This window comes from Falco cherrug, unplaced genomic scaffold, assembly GCF_023634085.1.
Source record: "Falco cherrug isolate bFalChe1 unplaced genomic scaffold, bFalChe1.pri scaffold_32, whole genome shotgun sequence".
NCBI lineage: Eukaryota > Metazoa > Chordata > Aves > Falconiformes > Falconidae > Falco > Falco cherrug.
Window position 1 is genome coordinate 1,177,271 of NW_026599478.1, and position 17,030 is coordinate 1,194,300.

Genomic DNA, 17,030 nt, shown 5'->3' on the forward strand with positions numbered 1-17,030 from the left:
CCGTACCAGCCCACCACATCAAGTACCAGTCTGTCCCAGCGCACCACGGCCCGTCCCAGACCACCACGGCCCGTCCCAGCGCACCACGGCCTGTCTCCACTCACCACAGCACGTACCAGCCTGTCTCAGCCTACCACAGCCCGTCCCCGCCCACCGCAGCCCGTCCCAGCCCACCACAGCCCGTCCCAGCCCACCACAGCCCGTCCCAGCCCAGCGCAGCCCGTCCCAGCCCAGCGCAGCCCGTGCCAGCCCACCACAGCCCGTCCCAGCACACCACAGCTCGTCCCAGCACACCACAGCCCGTCCCAGCCCACCACAGCCCACCACAGCCCGTCCCAGCCCGTCTCCGCCCACCACAAACTGTCCTCGCCCACCACAGCCTGTCCCCGCCCAGCAAAATCTCTCCCCGCCCACCACAGCCCACCACAACCCGTCCCAGCCTGTCCCAGCTCATCCCAGCCCACCAAAGCCCACCACAGTTTGTCCCAGCCCACCACAGCCCGTCCCAGCCCACCACAGGCCACTACAGCACACCACAGGCCACTACAGCACACCACAGCCCGTCACAGCTCGTCCCAGCCCGTCACAGCTTTTCCCAGCCCACCACAGCCCACCACAGCATGTCCCAGGCCCCCACAGCCCACGACAGCCCGTCCCAGCCCACCACAGCCCGTCCCAGCCCACGACAGCCCGTCCCAGCCCATCACAGCCCGTCCCAGCCCACCACAGCCCGTCCCAGACCACCACGGCCCGTCCCAGACCACCACAGCCCACCACAGCCGGTTACAGCTTATCACAGCCCGTCCCAGCCCACCACAACCCGTCCCAGCCCACCACAGCCCGTCCCAGCCCACCACAACCCGTCCCAGACCACCACAACCCACCACAGCCCGTCCCAGCCCACCACAACCCGTCACAGCCCGTCCCAGCCCATCACAGCCCGTCACAGCCCGTCCCAGCCCACCACACCATGTCCCAGCCCACCACAGCCTGTCCCAGCCCGTCCCATTCCACCACACCGAGTCCCAGCCCACCACAGCCCGTCCCAGCACGTGCCAGCCCGTCCCAGCCCGTCCCAGCCTGTCCCTGCACACCACAGCTCGTCCCAGCACACCACAGCCCGTCCCAGAGCACCACAGCCCCTCCCAGCCCCCCACAGACAATCCCAGCACACCACAGCCCGTCCCAGCTTACCACAGCCCACCACAGCCCGTCCCGGCCCACTACAACTCGTCCCAGCCCACCACAGCCCACCACAGCCCGTCCCGGCCCACCACAGCCCGTCCCAGCCCCTCCCAGCCCGTGTCAGCCCACCACAGCCCGTCCCAGCTTACCACAGCCCACCACAGACCGTCCCAGCCCACCACAGCCCGTCCCAGCCCCTCCCAGCCCGTCTCAGCCCACCACAGCCTGTCCCAGCCTGTCCCAGCTCGTCCAAGCCTGTCCCAGACCCCCAGAGCCCGTCGCAGCCCACCACAGCCCGTCACAGCCCGTCCCAGCTCTCCACAACCCACCGCAGCCCGTCCCAGCCCACCACAGCCCGTCCCAGCCCACCACGGCCCACGAAAGCCCACCACAGCCCACCACAGCCCATCCCAGCTCACCACTAAGCCGTCCTAGCCCACCACAGACCTCCAGAGCCCGTCTCAGCTCACCACAGCTTATCCCAGCCCACCACGGCCCACCACAGCACACCACGGCCCACCGCAGCCTATCCCAACCCGTCCCAGCCCACCACGGCCCGTCCCAGCCCACCAGAGCCCGTCCCAGCCCACCATGGCCCGTCCCACCCCGTCCCAGCCCACGACCGCCCGTCCCAGCCCACGACAGCCCGTCCCAGCCCACCACAGCCCACCAGAGCCCACCACAGCTCGTCCCAGCCCACCACAGCCCACAAGAGCTTGTCACAGACCACTACAGCCCGTCCCAGCCCACCACAGCCCACTACGGCCCACCACAGCCCGTCCCAGCCCACCACAGCCCGTCCCAGCCCACCACAGCCCGTCCCAGCTCGTCCCAGACCACCACAGCCTCTCACAGCACACCACAGCCCGTAACAGCCCACCACAGCAAGTACCAGCCCGTCCCAGCCCACCACGGCCCGTCTCAGCCCACCACGGCCCGTCTCAGCTCACCACAACCCGTCCCAGACGACCACAGCCCGTCCCAGCCCACCACAGCCCACCACAGCCCGTCCCAGCCCACCACAGCCCACCACAGCCCACCAGAGCCCGTCCCAGCCCACCAGAGCCCAGCCCAGCCCACCAGAGCCTGTCCCAGCCTGTTTCAGCCCAGCACGGCTAACCACGGCCTGTCCCGGCCCACCACGGCCAACCACGGTCCACCATGGCCCACCCGAGCACACCACGGCCCACCACGGCCCGTCCCAGCCCACCACAGCCCACCACAGCCTGTCCCAGCCCACCACGGCCCGTCCCAGCCCACCACGGCCCGTCCCAGCCCACCACGGCCCGTCCCAGCCCACCACGGCCCGTCCCAGCCCACCACAGTTCACCACAGCCCGTCCTAGCCCAGCACGGCCCGTCCCAGCCCACCACGGACCACCACAGCCAATCTCAGCCCACCACAGCCTGTCCAAGCCCAGCACAGCCCTCCACAACCCTCCACAGCCCGTCCCAACCCTCCACAGCTCATCCCAGCCTACCACAGCCCGTCGCAGCCCAACACAGCTTATCCTAGCCCACCGCAGCCTGTCCCAGCCCACCGCAGCCCGTCCTAGCCCACCGCAACCCGTCCCAGCCCACCGCAACCCGTCCCAGCCCACCACAGCCCACCACAGGTCACCACAGCCCACCACCGGTCACCACAGCCCACCACCGGTCACCACAGCTCACCACAGGTCACCACAGCCTGTTTCAGCCCACCACGGCAAACCACGGCCCGTCCCAGCCCACCACGGCCCGCCATGGCCCACCACAGCTCGTCCCAGATAAACACGGCACACCACAGCCCACAACGGCCCGTCCCGGCCCACCACAGCTTGTCCCAGCACACCACAGCCCACCACAGCCCATCACAGCCCACCACAGCCCGTCCCAGCACACCACAGCCCACCACAGACCGTCCCAGCCCACCACAGACCGTCCCAGCCCACCACAGCCTCTCACAGCCCACCACAGCAAGTACCAGCCCACCACAGCCCGTCCCAGCCCACCACTGCCCGTCCCAGCCCGTCCCAGCCCGTCCCAACCCTCCAAAGCCCGTCCCAGCACACCACAGGCCACCGCAGCCCATCACAGCCCGTCACAGCTTACCACAGCCCACCACAGACCGTCCCAGCACACCACAGCCCGTCCCAGCCCACCACAGCCCGTCCCAGCCCACCACTGCCCGTCCCAACCCACCACTGCCTGTCCCAGCCCGTCCCAGCCTGTCCCAACCCACCACAGCCCGTCCCAGCCCACCACAGCCCACCACAGGCCACCGCAGGCCATCCCAGCCCAAAACAGCCGGTCATGGCCAACCACAGCTCGTCGAGCCCACCACGGCCCGTCCCAGCCCACCACGGCCCGTCACAGCCCACCGCAGTTCACCACAGCCCGTCCTAGCCCAGCACGGCCCGTCCCAGCCCACCACGGACCACCACGGCCCATCTCAGCCCACCACAGCCTGTCCAAGCCCAGCACAGCCCTCCACAACCCTCCACAGCCCGTCCCAACCCTCCATAGCTCATCCCAGCCCACCGCAACCCGTCCCAGCCCACCACAGCCCACCACAGGTCACCACAGCCCACCACCGGTCACCACAGCCCACCACCGGTCACCACAGCTCACCACAGGTCACCACAGCCTGTTTCAGCCCACCACGGCAAACCACGGCCCGTCCCAGCCCACCACGGCCCGCCATGGCCCACCACAGCTCGTCCCAGATAAACACGGCACACCACAGCCCACAACGGCCCGTCCCGGCCCACCACAGCTTGTCCCAGCACACCACAGCCCACCACAGCCCATCACAGCCCACCACAGCCCGTCCCAGCACACCACAGCCCACCACAGACCGTCCCAGCCCACCACAGACCGTCCCAGCCCACCACAGCCTCTCACAGCCCACCACAGCAAGTACCAGCCCACCACAGCCCGTCCCAGCCCACCACTGCCCGTCCCAGCCCGTCCCAGCCCGTCCAAACCCTCCAAAGCCCGTCCCAGCACACCACAGGCCACCGCAGCCCATCACAGCCCGTCACAGCTTACCACAGCCCACCACAGACCGTCCCAGCACACCACAGCCCGTCCCAGCCCACCACAGCCCGTCCCAGCCCACCACTGCCCGTCCCAACCCACCACTGCCTGTCCCAGCCCGTCCCAGCCTGTCCCAACCCACCACAGCCCGTCCCAGCCCACCACAGCCCACCACAGGCCACCGCAGGCCATCCCAGCCCAAAACAGCCGGTCATGGCCAACCACAGCTCGTCGAGCCCACCACGGCCCGTCCCAGCCCACCACGGCCCGTCACAGCCCACCGCAGTTCACCACAGCCCGTCCTAGCCCAGCACGGCCCGTCCCAGCCAACCACGGACCACCACGGCCCATCTCAGCCCACCACAGCCTGTCCAAGCCCAGCACAGCCCTCCACAACCCTCCACAGCCCGTCCCAACCCTCCACAGCTCATCCCAGCCTACCACAGCCCGTCGCAGCCCGACACAGCTTATCCGAGCCCACCGCAGCCCGTCCTAGCCCACCGAAACCCGTCCCAGCCCACCGCAACCCGTCCCAGGTCACCACAGCCCACCACCGGTCACCACAGCCCACCACAGGTCACCACAGCCTGTTTCAGCCCACCACGGCAAACCACGGCCCGTCCCAGCCCACCACGGCCCGCCATGGCCCACCACAGCTCGTCCCAGATAAACACGGCGCACCACAGCCCACCACGGCTTGTCCCGGCCCACCACAGCCCGTCCCAGCACACCACAGCCCACCACAGCCCGTCCCAGCTTACCACAGCCCACCACAGCCCGTCCCAACCCACCACAGCCCGTCCCAGCCCACCACAGCCCACCACAGGCCACCGCAGGCCATCCCAGCCCAAAACAGACGGTCCCAGCCAACCACAGCCCGTCGAGCCCACCACAGCCCGTCCCAGCCCTCCACAGCCCGTCCCAGCCCTCCACAGCCCACCACAGCCCGTCCCAGGTCACCACAGCCCGTCCCAGCCTACCACAGCCCACCACGGCTCACCACGGCCCACTACAGCCCACCACGGCCAACGACGGCCCGCCACAGCCCGCCACAGACTGTCCCGGCCCGCCAAAGCCCATCCCAGCCTGCCACAGCCCGACCCAGCCCACCACAGCCTGTCACAGCCCACCACAGCCCGTCCCGGTCCACCACAGCCCGTCCCTGACCACAACAGCCCGTCCCAGCCCACCACAACCAACCACAGACCGTCCCAACCCACCACAGCCCGTCTAAGCTCACCATAACCCACCACAGCCCACCACAGCCCGTCCCGGCCCACCACAACTCGTCCCAGCCCACCACAGGCCGTCCCGGCCCACCACAGCCCGTCCCGGCCCACAACAGCCCGTCACAGCCCACCACAGCCTGGCACAGCCCGTCCTAGCCCGGCATAGCCCGTCCCAGCTCGGCACAGCCCACCACAGCCCGGCAAGGCCCACCACAGACCGTCCCAACCTGTCCCAGCCCTTCCCAGCCCGTCCTAGCCCACCACAGCCCGGCACAGCCCACCACAGCCCACCACAGCCCACCAGAGCCCGTCCCGGCCCACCAGAGCCCGCCCCAAGCCACCACGGCCCGTCCCAGCCCACCACGGCTGACCACAGCCTGTCCCAGCCCACTACAGCCGGTGCCAGCCCACCACAGCCCACCAGAGCCCGTCCCAGCCCACCACGGCCGGTCCCGGCCCACCACGGCCCACCACAGCCCGTCCCAGCACATCACAGCCTGTCCCAGCCCACCACAGCTCGTCCCAGCCCACCACAGCCCGTGCCAGCCCACCACGGCTGACCACAGCCCGTGCCAGGCCACCACGGCCCACCACAGCCCATCACAGTTCACCACGGCCCTTCCCAGCCCACCACGGACCACCGCAGCCCACCACGGCCCGTCCCAGTTCACCACGGCCTGTCCCAGCCCACCACAGCCCATCCCAGACCACCACAGACCGTCCCAGCCCACCACAGCTTGTCCCAGCACATCACAGCCCGTCCCAGCCAGCCACAGCCCACCGCAGCCCATCCCAGCCCACCCCAGCCAGCCACAGCCCACCACAGCCCACCACAGCACGTCCCAGACCGTCCCAATCCTTCCGAGCCCGTCCTAGCCAAACAAAGACCGCCACAGCCCACCACAGCCCACCACAGCCCGTCCCAACCCACCAGAGCCCGTCCGAAACCACAACGGCCCGTCCCAGCCCACCACGGCTGACCGCAGCCCTTCCCAGCCCACCACAGCCCGTCCAAGCCCACCACAGCACGTCCCTGCCCACCACAGCACGTCCCCGCCGACCACAGCCCACCACAGCCCACCACAGCCCACCACAGTGCATCCCAGCCTGTCCCAGCCCACCACAGCCCATCACAGCACGTCCCAGCTCGTACCAGCCCACCACAGCTTGTCCCAGCCCACCATAGCCCGTCCAAGCTCACCACAACCCACCATAGCCCGTCCCAGCCCGTCCCAGCCCGGCCTAGCACACCACAGCCCGTCCCCGCCAACCACAGCCCGTCCCCGCCCACCACAGCCCGTCCCCGCCCACCACAGCCCGTCCCCGCCCACCACAGCCCACCACAGCCCGTCCCAGCCCACCACAGCTTGTCCCAGCCCATCCCAGCCCACCACAGCCCGACTCAAGCTCACCAGAACCCACCACGCCCCACCACAGCCCAACACGGCCCGTCCCAGCCCACCACTGCCCACCACAGCCCACCACAGTTCACCACGTCCCATCCCAGCCCACCACGGCACGTCTCAGCCCACCAGAGCCCGTCCCAGCCCATCCCAGACCACAACATCCCGTCCCAGCCCACCACAGGCCACCACAGCCCGTCCCAGCCCACCACAGCCCGTCCCAGCCCACCAGAGCCCGTCACAGCCCGTCCCAGCCCACCATATAAAGTACAAGCCCATAGAAGCCCACCACAGCCCGTCCCAGCCCACCACGGCCCGTCCCAGACCACCACAGCCCACCACAGCCGGTTACAGCTTATCACAGCCCATCCCAGCCCACCACAACCCGTCCCAGCCCACCACAGCCCGTCCCAGCCCACCACAACCCGTCCCAGACCACCACAACCCACCATAGCCCGTCCCAGCCCACCACAACCCGTCCCAGCCCGTCCCAGCCTACCACAGCCCGTCCCAGCCCACCGCAGCCAGTCACAGCCCGTCCCAGCCCACCACAGCCCACCACAGCCTGTCCCAGCCCATCCCAGCCCACGACAGCCCGTCACAGCCCACCACAGCCAGTCCCAGCTTGTCCCAGACCACCACAGCCCGTCCCAGCCCACCACAGCCCGTACCAGCCCACCACATCAAGTACCAGTCCGTCCCAGCGCACCACGGCCCGTCCCAGACCACCACGGCCCGTCCCAGCGCACCACGGCCTGTCTCCACTCACCACAGCACGTACCAGCCTGTCTCAGCCTACCACAGCCCGTCCCCGCCCACCGCAGCCCGTCCCAGCCCACCACAGCCCGTCCCAGCCCACCACAGCCCGTCCCAGCCCAGCGCAGCCCGTCCCAGCCAAGCGCAGCCCGTGCCAGCCCACCACAGCCCGTCCCAGCACACCACAGCTCGTCCCAGCACACCACAGCCCGTCCCAGCCCACCACAGCCCACCACAGCCCGTCCCAGCCCGTCTCCGCCCACCACAAACTGTCCTCGCCCACCACAGCCTGTCCCCGCCCAGCAAAATCTCTCCCCGCCCACCACAGCCCATCCCAGCCCACCACAGCTCACCACAAACCACCACAGCCCACCACAGCCCGTCCCAGACCATCCCAGCCCATCCCAGCCCACGACAGCCTGTCCCAGCCCGTCCCAGCCCACCGCAGCCCGTCCCAGCCCACAACAGCCAGTCCCAGCCCGTCCCAGCCCACCACAGCCCGTCCCAGCCCACCACAGCCCGTACCAGCCCACCACATCAAGTACCAGTCCGTCCTAGCCCACCACGGCTTGTCCCAGCCCACCACGGCCCGTCTCTGCTCACCACAGCACGTACCAGCCTGTCTCAGCCTACCACAGCCCGTCCCAGAATGTCCCAGCCCATCGCAGCCCGTCCCAGCCCACCGCAGCCCGTCCCAGCCCAGCGCAGCCCGTCCCAGCCCAGCGCAGCCCGTCCCAGCCCAGCGCAGCCCGTCCCAGCCCACCGCAACCCGTCCCAGCCCGTCCCAGCCCACCACAGCCCGTCCCGGCTCACCACAGCCCGTACCAGCCCACCACATCAAGTACCAGTCCGTCCTAGCCCACCACGGCTTGTCCCAGCCCACCACGGCCCGTCTCTGCTCACCACAGCACGTACCAGCCTGTCTCAGCCCACCGCAGCCCGTCCCAGCCCACCGCACCCCGTCCCAGCCCAGCGCAGCCCGTCCCAGCCCAGCGCAGCCCGTCCCAGCCCACCACAGCCCGTCACAGCCCGTCCCAGCCCACCACAGCCCGTCCCGGCTCACCACAGCTCGTCCCGTCCCAACACGGCCGACCACAGCCCATTACGGCCCACCACAGCCTGTCCCAGCCCACCACGGCCCGTCCCAGCCCACCACAGCCCGTCCCAGCCCACCACAGCCCGTCCCAGCCCACCACAGCCCGTCACAGCCCGTCCCAGCCAACCAGAGCCAGTCCCAGCCCACCACAACACGTCCAAGCCCTCCACAGGTCGTACCTGTCCATCCCAGCCCACCACAGCCCGTGTCAGCCCGTCCCAGACCGTCCCAGCTCACCACAACCCACCACAGCCCGTCCCCGCCCAGCAGAGCCCGTCCCCGCGCAGAAGAGCCCGTCCCCGCCCAGCACAGCTCGTCCCAGCCTGTCCCAGGCCTTCCCAGCCCACCACAGCCCGTCCCGGCCCACCACAGCCCTGTCCGGCCCACCACGGCGCACCACAACCCACCACAACTTGTCCCAGCACACCACAGCCCGTCCTAGCCCACCACAGCCCGTCCCAGCCCACCACAGCCCGTCACAGCCCGTCCCAGCCCGTGCCAACCCGTCCCAGCCCGTCCCAGCCCACCACAGCCCGTGCCTACCCACCACAGCCCACCACAGCCCACCACAGCCCGTCCCAGCCCACCACAGCCTGTCCCAGCCCACCACAGCCCACCACAGCCCGTCTCCGCCCACCACAACCTGTCCTCGCCCACCACAGCCTGTCCCCGCCCAGCAAAATCTCTCCCCGCCCACCAAAGACAATCCCAGCCCAACACAGCTCACCACAAACCACCACAGCCCACTACAGCCCGTCCCAGACCATCCCAGCCCATCCCAGCCCACGACAGCCCGTCACAGCCCGTCCCAGCCCACAACAGCCAGTCCCAGCTTGTCCCAGACCACCACAGCCCGTCCCAGCCCACCACAGCCCGTACCAGCCCACCACATCAAGTACCAGTCCGTCCTAGCCCACCACGGCCCGTCCCAGCCCACCACAGCCCGTCTCCGCTCACCACAGCACGTACCAGCCTGTCTCAGCCTACCACAGCCCGTCCCAGCATGTCCCAGCCCACCGCAGCCCGTCCCAGCCCATCACAGCTCGCCCCAGCCCGTCACAGCTCGTCCCAGACCTTCCCAGCCCACCACAGCATGTCCCAGGCCCCCACAGCCCACGACAGCCCGTCCCAGCCCACGACAGCCCGTCCCATCCCACGACAGCCCGTCCCAGCCCACCACAGACCACTACAGCACACCACAGCCTACCGCAGCCCACCACAGCCCGTCCCAGCCCGTCACAGCTCGTCCCAGCCCGTCACAGCTCGTCCCAGCCCGTCCCAGCCCACCACGGCCCGTCCCAGCCCACAACAGACCACCACAGTTCGTCCCAGCCCGCCACAACCCGTCCCAAACCGCCACGGCCCGTCCCAGCCCACCATGGCCCGTCCCGGCCCACCACGGCCCGTCCCGGCCCACTACGCCCCGTCCCGGCCCACCACGGCCCGTCCCGGCCCACCACGGCCCGTCCCGGGCCACCACAGCCTTTCCCAGCCCACCACAGCCCGTTCCAGCCCACCACAGACCGTCGCAGCTCACCACAGAAAGTCCCAGCCCATCCCAGCCCACCACAACCCGTCCCAGCTTACCACAGCCCACCACAGCCCGTGTCAGCCCGTCCCAGCTCACCACAACCCACCACAGCCCGCTCCAGCCCGCCACAGCCCGTACCAGCCCACCACAGCCCGTCCCAGCCCACCACAGCCCGTGCCAGCCCACCATGGCCCGTCCCAGCTTGTCGCAGCCCACCACAGCGCGTCCCAGCCCACCACAGCCAACCACAGCCAGTCCCAGCCCGTCCCAGCCCACCACAGCCCGTCCTAGCCCATCCCAGCCCACCACGGCCCGTCCCAGCCCACCACGGCACATCACAGCCCGTCCCAGCCCTCCACAGCACACCACAGCCCACTACAGCCCATCCCAGCGCACCACAGCCCGTCCCAGCCCACCACAGCCCACCACAACACGTCCCAGCCTGTCCCAGCTCATCCCAGCCCACCATAGCCCACCACAGTTTGTCCCAGCCCACCACAGGCCACTACAGCACACCACAGGCCACTACAGCACACCACAGCCCGTCACAGCTCGTCCCAGCCCGTCACAGCATCTCCCAGCCCTTCCCAGCCCACCACAGCATGTCCCAGGCCCCCACAGCCCACGGCAGCCCGTCCCAGCCCACGACAGCCCGTCCCAGCCCACCACAGCCCGTCCCAGCCCACCACAGCCCGTCCCAGCCCATCACAGACCACTACAGCACACCACAGCCTACCGCAGCCCACCACAGCCAGTCCCAGCCCGGCACAGCTCGTCCCAGCCCGTCCCAGCCCACCACGGCCCGTCCCAGCCCACCACAGTTCGTCCCAGTCCTCCACAACCCGTCCCAGCCCGCCACGGCCCGTCCCAGCCCACCACGGCCCGTCCTGGCCCACCACGGCCCGGCCCGGCCCACCACGGCCCGTCCCAGCCCACCAGAGCCCGTCCCAGCCCACCACGGCCGGTCCCGGCCCACCACGGCCCGTCCCGGCCCACCACAGCTTACAACAGCACGTCCCGGCCCACCAAAGCCCGTTCCAGCCCACCACGGCCCGTCCCAGCCCACCACAGCCCATCCCAGGCCACCACAGCCGGTCCCAGCCCGTCACAGCTCGTCCCAGCCCATCACAGCCCGTCCCAGCCCACCACGGCCCGTCCCTGATTACCATAGCCCGTCCCGGCCCACCACGGCCCGTCCCGGCCCACCACGGCCCGTCCCAGCACACCACGGCCCACCACGACAGATCACAACCCACCACAGCCTGTCCAAGCCCACCACAGCCCTCCACATCTCTCCACAGCACGCCCCAACCCACCACAGACTGTCTCAGCTCATCACAACCCAACACAGTGCACCAGAGCCCATCCCAACCCACCACAGCCCGGCCCAGCCCACCAAATCGTGTCCCAGCACACCACAGCCCGTCTCAACTCACCACAGCCTGTCCCAGCCCACCACAACCCACCACAGCCAAACACGGCCCACCACAGCCCGTCCCAGCCCACCACAGCTTGTCCCAGCCCACCACAGCCCGTCCCAGCCCACCACAGGACACTACAGCACACCACAGCCTACCGCAGACCACCACAGCCCGTCCCAGCCCACCACAGCCCGTCCCAGCCCTCCACAGCCCACCTCAGCCCACCACAGCCCGTCCCAGCCCACCACAGCCCGTCCCAGCCCACCACAGCCCGTCCCAGCCCACCACAGCCCGTCCCAGCCCACCACAGCCCATCCCAGCACACCACAGCCTACCACAGCACGTACCGGCCCACCAGAGCCCGTCCCAGCCCACCACAGTGCGTCGCAGCCCACCACAGCGCGTCGCAGCCCACCACAGCGCGTCCCAGCCCACCACAGCCCGTCCCAGCCCACCACAGCGCGTCCCAGCCCACCACAGCCCGTCCCAGCCCGTCCCAGCCCGTCCCAGCCCACCACAGCCCGTCCAAGCCCACCACAGCCCGTCCCAGCACACCACAGCTTACAACAGCACGTCCCGGCCCACCAAAGCCCGTCCCAGCCCACTACGGTCCACCACGGCCCGTCCAGGCCCATCACCGCCCGTCCCAGCCCACCACGGCAAGCCCACCACAGCCCGTCCCAGCCCTTCCCAGCCCACCACAGCGCGTCCCAGCCCACCACAGCCCACCACAGCCCACCACAGCCCGTCCCAGCCCACCACAGCCCGTCCCAGCCCACCACAGCCCGTCCCAGCACACCACAGCTTACAACAGCACGTCCCGGCCCACCAAAGCCCGTCCCAGCCCACTACGGTCCACCACGGCCCGTCCAGGCCCATCACCGCCCGTCCCGGCCCACCATGGTCCGTCCCGGCCCACCGCGGCCCACCTCAGCCCACCACAGCCCGTGCCAGCCCGTCCCACCTCGTCCCAGCCCACCACTGCCCGTCCCAGCCCACCACTGCCCGTCCCAGCCCACCACTGCCCGTCCCAGCCCGTCCCAGCTCGTCCCAGCCCACCACAGGCCTTCCCAGCCCCTCCCAGACCCCCAGAGCCGGCCCAGCCCGTTTCAGCCCCTCCCAGACCGTCTCAGCTCACCACACCCCACCACAGCCCATCCCAGCCCACCACGGCCTGTTCCAGCCCAGCAGAGGCCGTTCCAGTCCACCAGAGCCCGTCCCAACCTACCACAGCTTGTCCCGGCCCACCATAGCCCGTCCCAGCCCGCCACAGCCCGTCCCAGCCCACTGCGACCCGTCCCAGCCCACCACAGCCCGTCTTAGCCCGACCCAGCCCCCCACAGCCCGTCCCAACCCACCACAGTTCACCACGGCCCGTCCCAGCCCACAACGGTCCACCACGGCTCACCACAGCCCGTCCCAGCCCACCACAATTCGTCCCAGTGCACCACAGCGCGTCCCAGCCCACCACAGCTCGTCCCGGCACACCACAGCTCATCCCGTCCCACCACAGCCCGTCCCGTCCCACCACAGCCCGTCCCGGCCCACCACAGCCCGTCCCGGCCCACCACAGCCCGTCCCGGCCCACCACAGCCCGTCACGGCCCACCACAGCCCGTCACGGCCCACCAGAGCCCGTCTCAGCACACCACAGCCCGTCCCAGCCCACCACAGCCCATCCCGTCCCACCACAGCCCACCAAAGCCCGTCCCAGACCACCACAGCCCAATACAGCCCACCACAGCCCAATACAGCACACCACAGGCTACCGTAGACCACCACAGCCCGTCCCAGCCCACCACAGCCCACCACAGCGCGTCCCAGCCTGCCACAGCCCGTCCCAGCCTGCCACAGCCCAATACAGCCCACCACAGCCCAATACAGCCCACCACAGCCCGTCTCAGCTCACCACAACCCACCACAGCCCGTCCAAGCCCACCACAGCCCATTACAGCTTACCACAGCCCGTTCCAGCCCACCAGAGCCCACCAAAGACCGTCCCCGCCCACCACAGCCTGTCCCCGCTCACCACAGCCCGTCCCAGCCCACCACAGCGCGTCCCATAATAGCACAGCGCGTCCCAGTCCACCACAGCCCGTCCCAGCCCACCACAGCCCGTCCCAGCCCACCACAGCCCGTCCCAGCACACCACAGCCTACAACAGCACGTCATAGCCCACCAAAGCCCGTCCCAGCCCACTACAGTCCACCACGGCCCGTCCAGGCCCATCACCGCCCATCCCGGCCCACCATGGTCCGTCCCGGCCCACCGCGGCCCACCTCAGGCCACTACTGCCCGTCCCAGCCCACCACTGCCCGTCCCAGCCCGTCCCAGCTCGTCCCAGCCCATCACAGGCCTTCCCAGCCCCTCCCAGACCCCCAGAGCCGGCCCAGCCCGTTCCAGCCCCTCCCAGACCGTCTCAGCTCACCACACCCCACCACAGCCCATCCCAGCCCACCACGGCATGTTCCAGCCCACCAGAGCCCGTCCCAGTCCACCACAGCCCGTCCCAGCCCACCACAGCCCGTCCCAGCACACCACAGCTTACAACAGCACGTCCCGGCCCACCAAAGCCCGTCCCAGCCCACTACGGTCCACCACGGCCCGTCCAGGCCCATCACCGCCCGTCCCGGCCCACCATGGTCCGTCCCGGCCCACCGCGGCCCACCTCAGCCCACCACAGCCCGTGCCAGCCCGTCCCACCTCGTCCCAGCCCACCACTGCCCGTCCCAGCCCACCACTGCCCGTCCCAGCCCGTCCCAGCTCGTCCCAGCCCACCACAGGCCTTCCCAGCCCCTCCCAGACCCCCAGAGCCGGCCCAGCCCGTTTCAGCCCCTCCCAGACCGTCTCAGCTCACCACACCCCACCACAGCCCATCCCAGCCCACCACGGCCTGTTCCAGCCCAGCAGAGGCCGTTCCAGTCCACCAGAGCCCGTCCCAACCTACCACAGCTTGTCCCGGCCCACCATAGCCCGTCCCAGCCCGCCACAGCCCGTCCCAGCCCACTGCAACCCGTCCCAGCCCACCACAGCCCGTCTTAGCCCGACCCAGCCCCCCACAGCCCGTCCCAACCCACCACAGTTCACCACGGCCCGTCCCAGCCCACAACGGTCCACCACGGCTCACCACAGCCCGTCCCAGCCCACCACAATTCGTCCCAGTGCACCACAGCGCGTCCCAGCCCACCACAGCTCGTCCCGGCACACCACAGCCCATCCCGTCCCACCACAGCCCGTCCCGTCCCACCACAGCCCGTCCCGGCCCACCACAGCCCGTCCCGGCCCACCACAGCCCGTCACGGCCCACCACAGCCCGTCACGGCCCACCAGAGCCCGTCTCAGCACACCACAGCCCGTCCCAGCCCACCACAGCCCATCCCGTCCCACCACAGCCCACCAAAGCCCGTCCCAGACCACCACAGCCCAATACAGCCCACCACAGCCCAATACAGCACACCACAGGCTACCGTAGACCACCACAGCCCGTCCCAGCCCACCACAGCCCACCACAGCGCGTCCCAGCCTGCCACAGCCCGTCCCAGCCTGCCACAGCCCAATACAGCCCACCACAGCCCAATACAGCCCACCACAGCCCGTCTCAGCTCACCACAACCCACCACAGCCCGTCCAAGCCCACCACAGCCCATTACAGCTTACCACAGCCCGTCCCAGCCCACCAGACCCCGTTCCAGCCCACCAGAGCCCACCAAAGACCGTCCCCGCCCACCACAGCCTGTCCCCGCTCACCACAGCCCGTCCCAGCCCGTCCCAGGCCACCACAGCCCTTCCCTGCTCACCACAGCCTGTCCCCGCCCACCACAACTTGTCCCCGCTCACTACAGCCCGGCCCGGCCCACCACGGCCCGTCATGGCCAACCAAGGCTGGTCCTGGCCCACCACAGCCCGTCCCAGCCCTTCCCAGCCCACCGCATCGCGTGCCAGCCCACCACAGCCCGTCCCAGCCCACCACAGCCCGTCCCAGCCCACCACAGCCCGTCCCAGCACACCACAGCCTACAACAGCACATCATAGCCCACCAAAGCCCGTCCCAGCCCACTACAGTCCACCACGGCCCGTCCAGGCCCATCACCGCCCATCCCGGCCCACCATGGTCCGTCCCGGCCCACCGCGGCCCACCTCAGGCCACCACTGCCCGTCCCAGCCCACCACTGCCCGTCCCAGCCCGTCCCAGCTCGTCCCAGCCCATCACAGGCCTTCCCAGCCCCTCCCAGACCCCCAGAGCCGGCCCAGCCCGTTCCAGCCCCTCCCAGACCGTCTCAGCTCACCACACCCCACCACAGCCCATCCCAGCCCACCACGGCATGTTCCAGCCCACCAGAGCCCGTCCCAGTCCACCACAGCCCGTCCCAACCTACCACAGCTTGTCCCGGCCCACCATAGCCCATCCCGTCCCACCACAGCCCGTCCTGGCCCACCAGAGCCCGTCTCAGCACACCACAGCCCGTCCCGGCCCACCAGAGCCCGTCCCAGCCCACCATAGCCCAATACAGCCCACCACAGCCTGTCCCAGCCCGTCCCAGCCCATCTCAGCTCACCACAACCCACCACAGCCCGTCCAAGCCCACCACAGCCCATTACAGCTTACCACAGCCCGTCCCAGCCCACCAGAGCCCGTTCCAGCCCACCAGAGCACACCAAAGCCCGTCCCCGCCCAACACAGCCCGTCCCAGCCCGTCCCAGCCCACCACAGCCCTTCCCTGCTCACCACAGCCTGTCCCAGCCCACCACGTCCGACCACAGCCCACCACGGCCCACCACAACCCACCACGGCTTACCACAGCCCACCACAGTTCACCACGGCACACCACGGCACGCCATAGCCCACCACAGCCTGTCCCAGCCCACCACGGCCCACCGCATCCCGTCCCAGCCCACCACAGCCCGTCCCAGACCACCACAGCCCGTCCCAGCCCTCCACAGCCCGTCTCAGCCCACCACAGCCCACCACAGCTTGTCCCAGCCCATCACAGTCCGTCCCAGCCCACCACAGCCTATCCCAGCACACCACAGCCCATCCCAGCCCGTCCCAGCCCGTCCCAGCCCACCACAGCCCGTCCCAGCCCACCACAGCTCGTCCCAGCCCACCACAGCCCATCCCAGCACACCACAGCCTACCACAGCACGTCCCGGCCCACCAGAGCCAGTCCCAGCCCACCACAGCCCATCCCAGCCATCCACAGCCCGTCCCAGCCCACCACAGCCCGTCCCAGCCCTTCCCAGCCCACCACAGCGCGTCCCAGCCCACCACAGCGCATCCCAGCCCACCATAGCGCATCCCAGCCCACCACAGCGCATCCCAGCCCACCACAGCCCACCACAGCTTGTCCCAGCCCACCAGAGCCCGTCCCACCCCACCACAGCCCGTCCCAGCC